The 6,000-nt window shown below is 33.1% G+C and overlaps 1 long non-coding RNA gene across 1 annotated transcript; it reads left to right on the top strand.

The window, feature by feature from the left end:
- The first annotated feature begins 722 nt into the window (after nucleotides 1–722).
- On the top strand, nucleotides 723–1,819 carry LOC143047314 (uncharacterized). The gene is made up of 2 exons (XR_012969490.1): nucleotides 723–1,129; nucleotides 1,666–1,819. It is a non-coding gene; the product is annotated as an uncharacterized LOC143047314 (long non-coding RNA).
- Nucleotides 1,820–6,000: the final 4,181 nt, after the last annotated feature.

The raw sequence follows: 6,000 nt of genomic DNA on the forward strand, positions 1-6,000 counted from the left end.
TTCATTGATAATTTGTATTATTCTATGTATTTTTTGTGATTTTGTCCCATGTACATTTTACTTCATAACTCTTTATTAACATACTGTTTGTAGATTTTTTTTACTGATATGTAATAATACGTATCAGTATTACCACCGTAGGTATAGTGTCCGGTTGAGATCGGGTTTTTTCGAGAGCGTCCAGTTTTTTTCGAGAGATTATGACTAAAAATGTAAACAAACAGACATGTTTTCCTGTAACACGTAAAATAAATGCTTAAACTAAATTTACAAGATCAAACAAGTTAAGTAAGTATTTGTGATGAAAGGATGTTGCCAACCATACATACTTTGCAGTTAAAAAAGTTTGATTTGGCCTAATAATGCTTTTATGCCAAAATATAGAAAAAAGCAATTTCTATACACATACCAATGCAAATTTCAAAGAGCATGCACACATGATGTCTTTATATCCTTACATTTACATATGCTATAACAAAAGTTTTAGTTATTGTAATTAAAAGGCAATTTTAAGGGTATATTCATTTCCATCTGTTCAAGTTTTTTCGAGAGCAGTTCGGGTTTTTTCGAGAACAGTTCAGGTTTTTTCGAGAGATAAACCAATTTCTTACGGTTTAAAATGTGCTATTTAAGTACATTTGAGTTTAAAAACGAATGAAAAGTCATCGGTTCTTTCAAAGTTTATAACTAATGCATTACAGCAGTTTGATTATGTTGCATAAGCACATACATTTCATAAAAAAAACATAATTTATTTCTATATATTGTTGTATTGCATTATGAATTGCATGGACACCGGTATGCTTTATACCTATATTATTTGGATTAATCAAATCTACCTATGTCTATAGAAAAAAATGTTCACATCATGCATGATCACTGTATTCAAAGGACACTGGTTAACGTATGGTTAGATCAATCAAACATATTGCCATCCATGTTATTGAAATGACGGAACTAAGCTAGTGTACTGACTCGTCCGTAATTATTTCATGATGTTTCCGAAAGTTGACTTACATTTACTATCTTCTTTGTTACTTTCCCCTCTTTTGTAATTTCCCCTTATTTACATGCTCACGTTGATGATTCAGCATCATTTATTGATATATCTGCCAGATTCCGGCACAGTGTACGTTTATAGCATATTGACAATTTGAAGAACTGTTTATTGTAAACATATATAACATGTATTGTGTTTTGATGACGTATAAAACGTTGGATAAATGACAATGATGACAAATATGCCACTTCACCAGATTATTTGTTTTATTGTTTCACAACCGTTTGTTATTACTTGTAAACACACAGATACAACATTTACACTATAAAAATGTTCTATAAACATTCAAATACCCCTTTTGGTAATTTTTGTATGATTCATAGCACCCCCCTCATTTCGTTATTTTTAAAGTATGGAAAGCAATTCGTGTCATAATTTGCATACATAATGTTTGATACTTGTCGAGTTTTCAACACATTAAAAGCTGAACACACCAGTTTTGACTCACAGTTATGTTACAAACTTGATATATTGTTAATACTTGTATTTTTTATGTGAATGTATGGAACACAATTAGTGTCATAAGCCAACTTTGTATTTTTGTATGTTTTGGCAAATCTTTTTGATTGATAGGTTTTATATTGAGTTTTTATTTGTTCTTTCAGCTTTTTACCGTTTGATGTTCACGTTCAGTTTGGAGTTATACTTACCTGTCATCATTTGTAATCATTCATTGAACACCAGCATACCTTTGTTATTCATGCTACATTGTGTTAATAGAGTGGATTATATGACAATAAATAAAACGGTTATCTTTAATGAAGTCCATTATTTAATGCCCGCAAAGAATAGATGGGAGTCATTACAGCTAGCATGCTGATGTCCAGATAAACATATTGCATAGATCCAAATATACGTATATCGATATGGAATTTATGTGATTTAAAAAATCTACATTTTAGAGTGCCATGGATTTTAAGCTGAAACTATTCGTAATTTGAACAATCGTTTTGTGGGCACGGTCAAATTTGATTGATATTTAAGTACGCATTGCTTTTGCGCCAATTCTTAAAAGTTGTAGTTTTTCATTTGCGCCAAAAAATAAATATTGCTTCTGCGCCATTGTGCAGGTAAACTAATTAAAAAGTGAAAATATAGAAAATTTAAACAATATCTACGGACACACCAGCTGTCATCAGGAGATAGGAGAAAAAAAAACAGATTCAGTGGCGGATCCAGGGGGGGGGGGGGTTCCGGGGGTGCGCACCCCCCCTTTATTTTTGCCGATCAATGCATTTGTATCGGGACATATGTTTTGCACCCCCCCCCTTTTGCCCTGGGTTACCTGGGTTAGCACCCCCTCTTTCGAAAATTCCTACATCCGCCCCTGCAGATTAAATACGGAATGCACCTCTAGAACCGAAATTTCCCGCTGATATTATAGTAAGACCTTTGCCTATAGGTTTTGTAACAGAACAGACTTTTAGTTTTTATAAATACTTTGATTAACAGCAGTTATTATTGTGGTTTTATGACTTTTAAGGAGTTACCATTTTTTATAGTGCTTTGATAAATCCGAAAATGTTTTAACAATTGCAAACATTTTTTTATTATAGTGTAAACCAGTGTTTAGTGCTCATATTTTTATGAAGATATATTTTAAACATATGTTTTAATATTTATGAGACCTTGTTTCTAATAAAAAATGGAGAATGGAAATGGGGATCACTGTTTCTTATCATCTTCGGAAGGCCCCTTTTTTAATTTATAATTACCAATGGAAGTAGAAAGACCTTTTGTCTAACCTGTCTTTGTGTTATTTTTTATACGTCCGTCAATTTTGACGGGACGTATTATGGTATACAAATGTCCAGTGTCCGTCCGTCCGTCCGTCTGTCCGTCTGTCTGGTGTAAACATGTCGCACCGTAACTTGAGAACGACTTATCCAAATTTTTTGAAACTTAACATAGTTGTTTCTTATGATGGTCAAATGATCTGTATACTTTTTTGTGAAAATAAGATTACAACTTTTTGAGTTATGGCACTTTGTAACTAAAACAGGGGTGTGTTTTTTTCACATGTCGCACCGCATCTCAAAAACGATTCTTGATTATGGCTTAAAACTTCAAAGGCTTCTTAGTTATATTAATCTTAATATATCTGTATACTTTTTGGTGATGATTCAAAATGTCATTTTTGAGTTATTGAGTATTTTGTAAAAAAAAAAAAGGGGGGGGTTTACATGTCGCACCATATCTCAAAAACGATTTATGATTATTGCTTAAAACTTTACACACTTCTTTGTTATATTAATCTAAAGATCTGTATACTTTTTGGTGATGATTCATTTTTATATTTTCGAGTTATTGAGATTTTGTAAAAAAAGAGGTTTTTTTTCACATGTTGCGCTGTATCTCTATTGCTTAAAACTTAACAGGCTAATGTTGCGTCGGGTTTCCAAATACATCTTGTACAATCTTCCTATTGAGCGGGAATAAGGAATGAGTCAGGATATACTAAGCATGACATCCTGTACAACCCTGTGTTATTCAAAAAAGATTTATGTTTTTTCACAAGACGACGGGCGTATCATGCGCTCATGGCGCAGCTGTTTATTTAAATATTGATCCAGTCGAAATGCTATCTAAAACACTTACCACTCATTCAAAAAAGAAGGGTCTGACTTGTTTTTATCATACTGCTTTTATTACATTATAGATGTCTGTTTCCGTTGATTCCGTTAAATACCAATTCCTCAGAGCAATTGGTACTTTGCGGAACGGAACGGAACGGAAAAATAAATTTAAAAGTTTAAATCAGATTCAACTTGATCACTGTCTCTAATCATCGTCGGAACGGGCTGTTGAAGGCCTCTTTTTTAAAATATAATTACCGATGGAAGGAGAAAGACTTTTTGTGTAACCTGCCTCTGTGTTAAATTTTTTATTATTGATCAAGTCGAAAATGCTATCTAAAACACATACCACTCATGCAAAAAGAGTGTCAGACAATTTTTGTTATCATACTGCTTTTATTACATTAAAGATGTCTGTTTCCGTTTTTTCCGTTAAATACCAATTTCTCAGAGCAATTGGTACTTTGCGGAACGGAACGGAACGGAAAAATAAATTAAAAAGTTTAAATCAGATTCAACTTGATCACTGTCTCTAATCATCGTCGGAACGGGCTGTTGAAGGCCTCTTTTTTAAAATATAATTACCGATGGAAGGAGAAAGACTTTTTGTGTAACCTGGCTTTGTGTTAAATTTTGTATTATTGATCAAGTCGAAAATGCTATCTAAAACACATACCACTCATGCAAAAAGAGGTGTCAGACAATTTTTGTTATCATACTGCTTTAATTACATTAAAGATGTCTGTTTCCGTTTTTTCCGTTAAATACCAATTCCTCAGAGCAATTGGTACTTTGCGGAACGGAACGGAACGGAAAAATAAATTAAAAGGTTTAAATCAGATTCAACTTGATCACTGTCTCTAATCATCGTCGGAACGGGCTGTTGAAGGCCTCTTTTTTAAAATATAATTACCGATGGAAGGAGAAAGACTTTTTGTGTAACCTGCCTTTGTGTTAAATTTTGTATTATTGATCAAGTCGAAAATGCTATCTAAAACACATACCACTCATGCAAAAAGAGGTGTCAGACAATTTTTGTTATCATACTGCTTTAATTACATTAAAGATGTCTGTTTCCGTTTTTTCCGTTAAATACCAATTCCTCAGAGCAATTGGTACTTTGCGGAACGGAACGGAACGGAAAAATAAATTAAAAAGTTTAAATCAGATTCAACTTGATCACTGTCTCTAATCATCGTCGGAACGGGCTGTTGAAGGCCTCTTTTTTAAAATATAATTACCGATGGAAGGAGAAAGACTTTTTGTGTAACCTGCCTTTGTGTTAAATTCTGTATTATTGATCAAGTCGAAAATGCTATCTAAAACACATACCACTCATGCAAAAAGAGGTGTCAGACAATTTTTGTTATCATACTGCTTTAATTACATTAAAGATGTCTGTTTCCGTTTTTTCCGTTAAATACCAATTCCTCAGAGCAATTGGTACTTTGCGGAACGGAACGGAACGGAAAAATAAATTAAAAGGTTTAAATCAGATTCAACTTGATCACTGTCTCTAATCATCGTCGGAACGGGCTGTTGAAGGCCTCTTTTTTAAAATATAATTACCGATGGAAGGAGAAAGACTTTTTGTGTAACCTGCCTTTGTGTTAAATTTTGTATTATTGATCAAGTCGAAAATGCTATCTAAAACACATACCACTCATGCAAAAAGAGGTGTCAGACAATTTTTGTTATCATACTGCTTTAATTACATTAAAGATGTCTGTTTCCGTTTTTTCCGTTAAATACCAATTCCTCAGAGCAATTGGTACTTTGCGGAACGGAACGGAACGGAAAAATAAATTAAAAAGTTTAAATCAGATTCAACTTGATCACTGTCTCTAATCATCGTCGGAACGGGCTGTTGAAGGCCTCTTTTTTAAAATATAATTACCGATGGAAGGAGAAAGACTTTTTGTGTAACCTGCCTCTGTGTTAAATTTTTTATAATTGATCAAGTCGAAAATGCTATCTAAAACACATACCACTCATGCAAAAAGAGTGTCAGACAATTTTTGTTATCATACTGCTTTTATTACATTAAAGATGTCTGTTTCCGTTTTTTCCGTTAAATACCAATTCCTCAGAGCAATTGGTACTTCGCGGAACGGAACGGAACGGATAAATAAATTAAAAAGTTTAAATCAGATTCAACTTGATCACTGTCTCTAATCATCGTCGGAACGGGCTGTTGAAGGCCTCTTTTTTAAAATATAATTACCGATGGAAGGAGAAAGACTTTTTGTGTAACCTGCCTCTGTGTTAAATTTTTTATTATTGATCAAGTCGAAAATGCTATCCAAAACACATACCACTCATGCAAAAAGAGTGTCAGACAATTTTTGTTATCATACTGCTTTT

The sequence above is a fragment of the Mytilus galloprovincialis genome, chromosome 10, assembly GCF_965363235.1.
Source record: "Mytilus galloprovincialis chromosome 10, xbMytGall1.hap1.1, whole genome shotgun sequence".
Taxonomy (NCBI): Eukaryota; Metazoa; Mollusca; class Bivalvia; order Mytilida; family Mytilidae; genus Mytilus; species Mytilus galloprovincialis.